The following is a 10,979-nucleotide window of genomic DNA, read 5'->3' on the forward strand; positions in this document are numbered from 1 at the left end:
CAGCCAAAGGCTTTGGTGAGCATCTCAGTAAGAAGAGGTGGAAAGCCTGGGTGGTTGAGGGCAAAGGTGCGGGTGTAAAACTTGGGAGCTTTGAGGACGCTAGCCATGGCTGGAGTGTTGCTATCTAGGCTTCTCTTCAGGGACATGGCCGACTGAGGGGTGAGCGATACGGCTAGTGGAAAAGGGATTTATAGGCAGCTACGCGGGACGTGCCCACATGGTGTGGCCCCTTTCCCTTAATGGCGAAGGGTAATCGATGCGGCCGACCAGAATGGATAGGGTTGTTATTCGTTCCATGGATAACTAGGCGGGGACAGCGGGGTGAGGATGTGTCGGTCCCGACTGCGCCACCTGTTGATTAACAGTGGCCATGACGGATGCCATGGATGGGTCAAATCCCTTAGGGTCATTATGGGTTGATGGTAGCGGTGATCTAATGCTAGGATAACCTATGCCAGCCTGGCTGCTCTGATACCATCTCCTGTGGCACCCCGATCCGCATGGAGCAGGGGGCCTTCGCATGTCAGCCCAGGATAACACCGGACGCACGACAGGTCCATGATACAGCATTCCAGGTACAATAATATTCATCAAATACATGTGTATATGATTACATCATTGATGAATACAATTACCTGGCATAGCCCTAAGGCTATTTAAATGGTAGCGGAAGTCTATTTACATGGCGGCGGAAGTCTTGGTTTGGCAGCATAACAACTCTGGCTAAGCTCCACAACTCACAGGACTGGCAAGATTACGGCCTAGCACGACGGAACAAGCGAACAATTTGGGCACGACCTACAAAACTGGCATGACATTCCAGGTTAGTACATTGAATGTACTTGCAAGACAACCAAATATATAGCATCCAAACGAGCAGATGACAAAGCAAGAACCAAGCATATGCAACAGTCTACTTCAACACCACTTCTAAGCATGGCATGATATTCACTAGAATCATAAATCAAACTAAGCATGAACATCATCATAGCATCTACTAGTATGGCAATAACAGGACATTTTTGAACTTACTTATAACATAGCAACAGCAAAAACATAGCATATCAAAATGTGGCATGGCATCATGAAACTATGCTGAAAACAAATTACCAGTTACCTCCCATGAAGACATGTTGTATTAACCTTATGCAACAATCACTTACTCTGCCACGGCTCCTCGGAGCACCCTCATGACTTACCGAGACCGCGTCTCGTGACTCATATCAACACATCATCATGACTTTTCGCGATTATCTCATAATCCAACTCACCGCATTATTTATCACATCTTAGTTATCACATTAGTTATTAACAGGTTTATCCTCCATTTCCACAAAGACCCGATAGTATGACCTACTACGAACTGTGCGCATGATCGAGGACGCGGCTATCGATAGATTTAACACACACACTCTGCAAAGGTAGCGCACTGTACCCACACCAAGGGACCCATGGCCTCGCACTCCCATTCGAGTGGACCAACGGCGTTCCGACAAAACCGATCTACTACCATGACACTCTCCCGGCCACTCCGACTAACACCCCTTTTGGGTTCAGTCCTGGGTGGCCCCGTGCCTATCAAAGGCACGAACGGCCACCGTCGTGGCAAAACAAAAACGGTCCCAAACGGGGACATGAGCTCAAAAACAAACCTGGGCACACAAGGCTTATGTCCGCCTACCTGATCAGGGTAGCGCGCGCCCATAACCTTCCCTCGTTGGAGGCACCGGCAAGAGGCATGACAATAGACCCAGCTAGGACCTCCCATAAAGGTAAATGTGGTTGCACTGGAGAAATCTCGATTTGGTGGCACTATGACTTGATCCCATCGATGACGGAGGAGGTTTATTATTAAGTCATGGTATCATCAATATTATGAGCATATTTAACAAGGATGCAACAATGAACATGCGGCAAACAAATGCATTAAAAAATATCAAGCTTTTTCAAGTGAACACGTATAGCATATGAAACATGACAATACCGGGTACTAGCTTATTGACGGTGTAACCAAAATCATCATAGCATCAATACTACTGGCATGAAACTAACCAAACACAAGTATGATATTAACAACACTATAACTAGCATGGCAAGTGCTATCATGAAAGGCAAGCATGACGTGGCAAGAAGTACTAACATAAAGCACAATTGAAATCATGGCAGACGAAACAGACGAGGACTACTGCAACTAAACACACACACACACACACACGAGGTACCAGCAGAGTCAACATGCAAGTTAAGGGCTCATGATAAGAGGTTGGCTTGCCTGGGGGTCGACAAATACTTCGGGAAGAAGTGTGAAACGATCGCGGAAAGAGTTGCCAGAAACAGTTCTCTCTCGGAGGGGGCTGTTTACGGGCAAGGCAAAGTGGTCATTTTCACTGTGTGAAAACATAATGAAAATGATACCAACGGAAAGAGCTCGATGAATAGAGAACATGAGCGCTGGAATCACCTCAATCGGAGTCACGGTTGAAAAGTTACGGCCATTCACTTTTTAGGCAAAAAAGTGGCATAAACAGTGAAAGTTCACAATTTAAGCATTTCGGCCGGCTGAGCTGAAAAAGAGAAAGCGCCTTTCTGAGAATATGCCTTCAGAGAAGTGAAAACGTATTTTCCTCTAACAAAGCATTGGAATGCGCTTTCTGAAGTGGGAAACGAACTCACTGGGAACACGCCTTTACCGCGGGGAAACGGTTTCGCGGTGGGGGCGACGCCACTTATCCGACGTGGCGCTGGGCCAGGCCCTTCGATCGTTGACAGGTGGGGTCACGTGGGGAGGGGCCGGCCTGGCCTGGCGTCTTCAACCTCGCGCTCGGGCGCGCACCGAGCCGAGGGAGGGGCTTGCCTCAACGGCGATCGCCGGCGACTCCGACCAGCGCAGACGATGGGCGACCTACCCACAAGCTCATGAGCGAGAGGCCCATCCCGTGGTGGTGGTTGCCGCGGCCGAGACGCACTCGGGAGGGAGCAGCAGGTCCCGCGGCGGAGAGAGGCTCTGGTCGCCGGCGGACTGGGTGCTCCGATGGGGGAATGGAGGGGCCGAGGTCACGGAGAGGTTAGCCGGACCCTTGGGAATGTAGAAGTGGAGGTGGAACGGCGAGAGGGGCGCGACATCGCCAAAATCGAGCAGAGCCCGAGGCGGCGGCCATGGCGATGGTGGGGGTCAGGGAGGGGCTCCGGGCTTGGGGAGAGGCTCGAGGAGGGGGTTGTGGACTGCGAGGAAGCTCGGGGCGCTACTTATAGCCGCGGGGGAGAGCTCTAGAGGGAGGGGGCGAGGTGGCACGCGGCAGGCGACGTGTCAGTGCGCCGGTGATGGGCGCAACATCGGCAGGCGCGGCCAAAGGTCACGGGGAAGGGCAGCAAGGCGACGAGGGGGATCCAGACGAGCTCACGGGACTGCACAACGCCAAGGGGGCTCAGGGGAGAAGAAGACAGAGGAGTAAGACGACGGCGCACATGGGCGCTCATTGTTCGGCGACGGGGATGGCTCAACGAGGAAGCAAACAAAGGGGGAATGAGCTCCAGGGGGAAAGCGTCACCGAGGCTGAGCTGTAGGACAAGCTAAGACGAGCCAGAGCCAGCCGGAGCTGCTCTGCCGAGGCCAACAGTGCGTAGACCACCGTTTTGGCCGGCATCACTCGTGATCAACACGGACACTGCACGTTTTGGCCTCCTACTTAGTGCCAAACCTTGTCAGCAGAGGAGTCCTTCCAAGGCTCATTAAAGATGAGTTGATGGCACGGGCAGAGGTGTAGTGAGCAGAGGGAAACAAGCTCCACAAGTTTGCTGTAGCAAATTTGACCGCATCTTGGTGATCAATCTAGTGAGGTTAAGGACTAAACTTGATGTCTGGGAGGTTTTAGCTAGCAAGGACTACGGTCCTGGGAAGTTGGAGGGGATTTGGGCATGGATTTAGCATAGTTGATTTGCAACTGCTAAAATTAGTCCAGAAAACAAATGAGGAAGGAGCACTGACTAGGAGTGTGGGATAGGGCTGCCACTTGGCAAATCTTGATGATTTGGTCATATGTAGATGCTGTAAAAAGATCATACCAAATGGACTTGCCAAATTGGTACTTGTTCAACAATCATCACATCTGACCAGAAACTTGGGAAAATCTAGGAAAACATTGGCTACATGAAATGAGCCAAAATCTTGTGTAGGTGGGTTATATTGATAGGAGAAGGCTTGGGAATATTTTCAGACATAACGGAGTAAGATAAAATATACTTACTTCACAAACTGAAAATTTGGGCAGAAAACTAGAATTACTCCTGTGCTCACATAATTCACTTAAATGAACTGAATTTAGGTGGAGGCTAATGATCTAAGATACTTGAGAAGATGGAAAAGTTTCATCCCATTTGGAAACTCTATGAAGGTACTTCCTTCACAAAGTTGCAACCTAGTCAGAAACTTTGAAAAATTGCAGAGGGAGCTAAGATGAAGGGATTGAGATGATCTTTGGTATCCATGGGTGATTTATCCATGTTAATCACCCTGCCAAATTTTAGCCCAATTGGAATTAGGAATAAAGCACTTCCTTTGCAAAATTTCAAAGAAGGCAGAAACTTGCGTTGGATCATGTGCCCAATTTTTATCTGTGGAACATGAGATAAGGATGGAACTAGTGATTATATAGCAAGGACAAGATCCAGAATTTATGTGGGAATTTTCTCTGCTATAAAAATTGTAGTTCCTTTAGAAAATGGCAGGATTGGAATATTGGCATAAAATAAGAAAAGGCAACTTTCCTTATTTAATTATGGCCAATATATTTGCCAGATCTTGGATTAGGCATAAATATCAACTCCACCAATTCTCATGAATTTAGGAGATGGCTAGCTATGCCTTTGGATTTTATTCCTCAGAGGCAAGGATGGAATAAATCTCAATTCAAAAATATTGCATAGGATTTAGCAATATTTTTCCATATCCAGGGTTGAGAAAGGTAGAAAGGTCTCTTGGAACAGATGGGATGATCAAAAGATCAAGGAAAATGATCACTCCTATGTAATCACAGAGACCACATTCAAATTCCAAAATTTTGGAACTAGAGTTTGTGCTGTAAAAAGATCATACCAAATGGACTTGCCAAATTGGTACTTGTTCAACAATCATCACATCTGACCAGAAACTTGGGAAAATCTAGGAAAACATTGGCTACATGAAATGAGCCAAAATCTTGTGTAGGTGGGTTATATTGATAGGAGAAGGCTTGGGAATATTTTCAGACATAACGGAGTAAGATAAAATATACTTACTTCACAAACTGAAAATTTGGGCAGAAAACTAGAATTACTCCTGTGCTCACATAATTCACTTAAATGAACTGAATTTAGGTGGAGGCTAATGATCTAAGATACTTGAGAAGATGGAAAAGTTTCATCCCATTTGGAAACTCTATGAAGGTACTTCCTTCACAAAGTTGCAACCTAGTCAGAAACTTTGAAAAATTGCAGAGGGAGCTAAGATGAAGGGATTGAGATGATCTTTGGTATCCATGGGTGATTTATCCATGTTAATCACCCTGCCAAATTTTAGCCCAATTGGAATTAGGAATAAAGCACTTCCTTTGCAAAATTTCAAAGAAGGCAGAAACTTGCGTTGGATCATGTGCCCAATTTTTTATCTGTGGAACATGAGATAAGGATGGAACTAGTGATTATATAGCAAGGACAAGATCCAGAATTTATGTGGGAATTTTCTCTGCTATAAAAATTGTAGTTCCTTTAGAAAATGGCAGGATTGGAATATTGGCATAAAATAAGAAAAGGCAACTTTCCTTATTTAATTATGGCCAATATATTTGCCAGATCTTGGATTAGGCATAAATATCAACTCCACCAATTCTCATGAATTTAGGAGATGGCTAGCTATGCCTTTGGATTTTATTCCTCAGAGGCAAGGATGGAATAAATCTCAATTCAAAAATATTGCATAGGATTTAGCAATATTTTTCCATATCCAGGGTTGAGAAAGGTAGAAAGGTCTCTTGGAACAGATGGGATGATCAAAAGATCAAGGAAAATGATCACTCCTATGTAATCACAGAGACCACATTCAAATTCCAAAATTTTGGAACTAGAGTTTGAGAGGATTTGAGATGGTGCAAAAGAGGTCTTGCCCACTGACAAAGACATGAGAACGGTTTTGAAAGGTTGGAAATGACAAGAATCCTCAGAGTCATCCATCAAACTCAGGAGAAAGATTTTGAAAATGATTGCCAGGAAGGAATAACATCACAAAAATTGACAACCCAATTTTGGGGTTGTTACAACTGATGAACTGGAGCTAGTGCTGTATCGCCCTAGGTTATAACTGTCTCATGATGAATATCATGCAACAAGTCACCGATCCAATGCCTACGAACTTATCTTACATTGTTTCTGCTAAGTCACTACTGCTATCATCACTGTTACACTTGCTACAAAATTACTGCTATCACTGTTACTGTTATCGTTACTGCTGCTACTATTATCAAAACTATCATATTACTTTGCTACTGATTACTTGCTGCAGATAATTAATCTCCAGGTGTGGTTGAATTGAAAACTCAGCTGCTAATACCTTCAAATATTCTTTGGCTCCCCTTGTGTCGAATCTATAAATTTGGGTTGAATACTCTACCCTCAAAAACTGTTGTGATCCGCTATACTTGTGGGTTATCAACCGACTCCTGCGTGCATCTACTACTATTACTCCACACATCGACCGCTATCCAGCATGCATCTAGTGTATTAACTTCATGGAGAAACGGAGTAATTCAATAAGAACGATGACATGATGTAGACAAGATCTATTTATGTAGAAATAGACCCCATCTTGTTATTCTTAATAGCAACGATACATACGTGTCGGTTCCCCTTCTGTCAGCGGGATCAAGCACCGCAAGATCGAACCCATCACAAAGCACCTCTTCCCATGGCAAGAAAAATTGGTCTAGTTGGCCTAACTAAACCAAAGATTCGAAGAAGAAATAAGAGGCTATAAGTAATCATGCATATAAGAGATCAAAAGACTCAAATAACTTTCATGGATAAAAACATAGACCTTATCATAAACTCAAAGTTCATCGTATCCCAACAAACACACAGCAAAAAGAGTTACATCAAATAGATCTCCAAGAGACCATTGTATTGAGAATCAAAAGAGAGAGAGAGAGAGAGAGAGAGAGAGAGAGGAAGCCATCTAGCTACTAACTATGGACCCGTAGGTCTTCAATGAACTACTGACGCATCATCATAGAGGCACCAATGAGGATGATGAACCCCTCCATGATGGTGTCTAGATTGGATCTGGTGGTTCTGGAACTTGCGGCGGCTGGAATTGATTTTCGTCGACTCCCCTAGTGTTTCTAGAATATTGGGGTATTTATATAGAAATGATTCGATGCGGGAGGCCACCGAGGTGGGCACAACCCACCTCGGAACGCCTGGGCCCCCAGGCGCGCCCTAGTGGGTTGTGCTCCCCCCTCCCCCCGGAGCCCCTCTCTGGTACTTCTTTAGCCCCACAGGTGTCTTCTGCTCCAGAAAAAATCTCCAAAAAGTTTCGCTGCGTTTGGAGTCTGTTTGGTATTGATTTTCTGCGAAGTAGAAAGCAAGCAAAAAACAACAACTGGCACTAGGCACTATGTCAATAGGTTAGTCCCAAAAATGATATAAAGTTACTATAAAATTATTGTAAAACATCCAAGAATGATAATATAACAGCATGGAACAATCAAAAATTATAGATACGTTGGAGACGTATCAGCCGCACACACAATGTAATGAGGAAAGATAGTTGAGTTCGTATAAATAACCTCGAAGGCGAGCTCGACTGGCCGTTGACAAGGCCTTATCTCATGAGCGGAGCTCGACTGGCGCGCCTTGATCTCCGGGAGAGTGCAAGAACAATGGATAAGTTAATCTCCAATGGCTATCGGGCCATGGGACCTCCCGCCACCAGATATCATCACCAGCTCTGGATCAATGGGACCCTGGCTCGGTTTAAAGTCCTCCCCTTTCCTCACCTTCCCCTCATCTCTATACTTCACGAGCTTGTTGTGGGAGGAGATGTTGGCGAAGTTCTCTGGATGATCGAGGCCAGATGCAGAGAATGCCTTGACCTTCTTGTACGAGGCAGTATGGGCCATGGCATAGAGGTCGTACACCTCTGGCACCTCCGCCTTATTGTGTCGCGCCTGAAAGAGAGGAACACAATAAATTAGTAATTAAAGGGCTCAAGCTAGCATGGAGAATGAATTGCATGAATCATGAAGCAAACCACATACCCATTTCCGCCCGAACTGTTATAAGTTGGCGCTGCCTTGATGGTGGAGGGCTAGCCATTGGTCTGAGCACCACTCATCCACCAACACCTCCCAACAATCCATTTAACCCACACACCATCTCGGTGGCACCTAAGTTAGTGAAGAGAAACTTGAGCGCTACGCCTACGAATCAAATCAAGGAAACTAAGTACAAGGCCTTAAGAATAGGTAATTACCGTCATGTACTGCTCGTTCTTCAGAAACTTCTCGCGGCACACCGGCTTGGTCTTCTTAATACCACGCGAGGCGTAGTAGTCTTGAACAACCTGCACCCGAGCCTCGTGCCATAAGTTTTGTAGTAGGCGCTTGCACTCGGCATCGATAACCTATGCTGCGGCCTCCTCGTATCCCTCCTCACACCTGTAGAAGGTCTGCAATCAAACGAGACAACATTGATTAGTACAATAACTAGCTATTTGAAGATTTTTAGTTGTGTAAAGGAGAAATTACCCAAAACTTTCTTACCACCATGTCTGCCCTCGTGTGGCACAAGACACCGTCGATCATCTCCTCGGGTGTGGCCGGGGCAGCCAAGTAGTGCTCCCAGCTCAATCCTAGCTATGGAAGCTGACCCTCACCGGGCAATGTGACAAACCTCGGGAAGTTTTGCCGGCAAAGTACACCAAGGACGGTGTTGGGCCTGCGGACATCTGAAGCGTGGTCCCAACCCCTGTAGTATGACAAGGTTGACACATTAGATATTTGAAGAAACGTGAAGGCAAAATGTACAAAAAGAGTAAATGCACTTACCACCCCCCATTAGGGAATATCAACCACCTCTACTCACGGGTCGTCGGCACGGGCGGGAGCCGTGTACAACCACACTGGTAGACGGTGGCCCTCTCAACCACCTCACCCTCGCTATCAGCCAGACCCCCGCCACCATCAGCATGGCCACTCGGCCCCTCAGGCGGATCCGGCCAGGTACCCCATCCAGACATCTCCTGGGATGTACCCTGGTCTGGATTCTCGTGGGTCGAAGGCCCGTCGACCCGAGGCTTGTGGACCAGAGTCCGCGTAGCCTCCTCCTCAGACGTGTCCACCCTAGCAGTCCTGTGCTCGGGTGAATCAACTGGGGGTGGCGGTGAGAAAGGCATAGGAGCCTGCCTACCTCTCCCACGGCCACATCCTCCCCGACCTCCTCTCTTCTTCCCTCCCGTACCTCCTCTCCCGGTGGGCAACAACGCCGACGAAGAAGCGCCCACCGGTGTCTTCATACTGTCGGCCAACGCTCTCCGGAGAGACTGAGTTGGAATGGAAGTACCCCTCCCACCACGTGCTACTTCTTGAGTTTGCGTTGGTTTTTCCCTTGAAGGGGAAAGGGTGATGCAGCAAAGTAGAGATAAGTATTTCCCTCAGTTTGAGAACCAAGGTATCAATCCAGTAGGAGACAATGCACAAACAATAAAACAACATTGTGACGCCCCCGACTCGACCGTACACTAATCATACACGCAAATGTGTACGATCAAGATCAAGGACTCACGGGAAGATATCACAACACAACTCTAGACACAAATAAAATAATACGGGCTTTATATTAGAAGCCAGGGGCCTCAAGGGCTCGAATACATAAGCTCGAAAACACAAAAGTCAGCGGAAGCAACAATATCTGAGTACAGACATAAGTTAGACAAGTTTGCCTTAAGAAGGCTAGCACAAAAGCAATCTACGATCGAAAAGGCAAGGCCTCCTGCCTGGGAGCCTCCTAACTACTCCTGGTCGTCGTCAGTCTCCACGTAGTAGTAGGCATCGGCGGTGGCATCTGGCTCATGGGCTCCGACATCTGGTTGCATCAACCGGAAAGAAGAAGAAAGGGGGAAAAGGGGGAGCAAAGCAACCGTGAGTACTCATCCAAAGTACTCGCAAGCAAGGATCTACACTACATATGCAACATTATCAAAGAGAGGCTGCATATGTGGACTGGGTTGCAGAATGCCAGAATAGAGGAGAGAGCCTACTCCTATCAAAGACTAGCATTTTCAACATCTTCAACGGTCTTGCAGCATTCAGAAGAGTGCAGACTAGCATAAAGTAAAGTAGTAGTAGTGTTATCAACCTCGGCCAGAGATCCTTTCTCGACTCCCTGCGAGAAAGCAATCCCAGAGCCATACTATCCATTTCTCATCACAAGTATCCAGTTCTAGTTGTATCAATCGGGATACAACTCCAAGTGTCCGTTGCCGTAGGACAGGCTATCGATAGATGCTTTCTTCCCTGCAGGGGTGCACCAACTTACCCACCACACTTGATTAACTCCGGCCGGACACACTTTCCTGGGTCATGCCCGGCCTCGGCTAAACGATACGCCGCAACCCAGCCTCGGCTTAATAGAGAGGTCAACACGCCGGACTAAACCTATGCCCCAAGGGGTCATGGGCCATCGCCCCGGGAACTCCTGCATGTTGCGTACGTGGCCGGTGAGCAAACCTAGCTACCTCCTTAAAAAAGGCAGGTGCTTACCGGTCCAACCCGGCGCGCGCCGCTCAGTCGCTGACATCTATTAAGCTTCGGCTGATGCATACGACGCAGAACGCCCATACTATGCCCACGTGATGGTTAGTGCTATCAGGCCAGAGGCCCCTCGGATCAAATATCCAAATCATAGTCGATTAGGAACGCGCGGTAACAAGCAGAGACTCACGAAAGATGTGA

This window comes from Triticum aestivum, chromosome 2D (assembly GCF_018294505.1).
Source record: "Triticum aestivum cultivar Chinese Spring chromosome 2D, IWGSC CS RefSeq v2.1, whole genome shotgun sequence".
NCBI classification, from domain to species: Eukaryota; Viridiplantae; Streptophyta; class Magnoliopsida; order Poales; family Poaceae; genus Triticum; species Triticum aestivum.